At 39.2% G+C, this 1,518-nt stretch overlaps 1 protein-coding gene across 3 annotated transcripts in view; it reads right to left on the bottom strand.

Annotated features, from left to right (window-relative positions):
* LOC117181681 overlaps positions 1–1,518 on the bottom strand; it is a 319,825-nt gene that overhangs the window by 82,552 nt on the left and 235,755 nt on the right. The gene's annotated exons all lie outside the window — the stretch shown is intronic.

The raw sequence follows: 1,518 nt of genomic DNA, 5'->3' as shown, positions 1-1,518 counted from the left end.
TTCTTCTTCCCACCTCGTTAATTCGATCGCCCTCCCTCTCCTCTCTTCTACCTCCATCAAACACTTTCTCGCCAACTCCCCTCCCTTTCTCTCCCTCAGCTTTCCTTTCTTTCCATCCCCATATCTCTGCTCCGTAACCTAAAACCGGCCATACCAGCGTATCAAATAACCACACTCTCCTTCTCCAATTTTTTTAACCTTCGTTTTCTTATTCCCCATATCTGTTTCATTATCCCAGCTGCTTTTTTTATCCTTTCTCTTACATGAGCTGTATGATCTCCATTCGTCTGCAAAATATATCCCAAATATTTATACTCTTTGACTTCTTCTAACTTTATTCCTTTCCATCTCCCTGACCATTCTTTCTTCCTTCCTCCTCCTTTTCTAAACCTCATTATCTTTTTCTTTTCTACATTTACATTCAGCTTTTTCCCATCTAAGTATTTCTCTAATCCTATAATTAATCCTGCCATCCCTTCTTCATCCTCTGCCACCAACACTATGTCGTCTGTGTATGCCAGTGTATATATCTTTTCCTTCCCTATCCTAATTCCTCCCCAACTCTTTCTCCTCATTTCTTCTTCAAAGTCCGATATTAATAAATTAAATAAAAGTGGGCTCAGAGGACACCCTTGTCTCACACCTCTCACCAACCAGAAACTATCTTACCTCATCATCCACTATCACATAATCAATTACCGTTTCTCTTTCACTTTCTGAGCGTATATATTCTCCTTTTTTATCCCCTTCTATATTCCCGTTTAAGATATACCATCCCAACGCCTCCAAGCTCTTCAATAACTTTTTTCCCTCCCCATTTAGTACCTTGTCTTTGGATTTTCTTCCTTTCTCTTCTCCCCATTCCCTTACTCCTCTGTCTCCTGTTCTCGCATTGAAATCACCGCCTATTATCATCCTAATCTCTTCTTTATTTTCTTTAATTATTTCTTTAATCTCCTCTGCTTTTTCCTGCATATCACCGTTCACATAAATCCCCACTACCTTCCACTTCTCTCCTCCCATCATAGCCTCTTCTACTATTACTCCTTCTTTTTGTTCATTCCTCTCTTTCTTATTTTTCCCTGTTATACATTCATTCCTTACTCCCATCACCATTCCTCCCACTGCCCTGCCCTTTTTATTATTCCTCTTTGCATTTTGCACTTGCCATTTGTAACCACTTGATAACCTTCCCCTTACTCTTTCCCATCCCTTTTCATCTAACAACGTCTCCATCATTATGACTACATCCCATTGTGTCAAATTTCTCATAAACCTTTCTCTCTAATCCTGCTATATTCCAGTAACAAATCTTCCATTCTTCCCTACTTTCGTTTCTCATCTTTTTTCCTTCTTACTATTTCTTATTTTTCTATCTCTCGTTCCTTCCTCTTCTAGTTTCCCTGCATCTCATTCCTTACTATCTCTTCCCTTTCTTCATCCCAATCCCACCATACTCCATCTATCTGAATTCTCCCATACTTAACCCATGTTCTCTTTCTCTTTTTTCTTTCCTCT

The sequence above is a fragment of the Belonocnema kinseyi genome, chromosome 10 (genome assembly GCF_010883055.1).
Source record: "Belonocnema kinseyi isolate 2016_QV_RU_SX_M_011 chromosome 10, B_treatae_v1, whole genome shotgun sequence".
In the NCBI taxonomy this organism is placed as follows: Eukaryota; Metazoa; Arthropoda; class Insecta; order Hymenoptera; family Cynipidae; genus Belonocnema; species Belonocnema kinseyi.
Note: the sequence above shows the minus strand (reverse complement) of the source record. Positions and strands in the feature narration are given on the sequence as shown.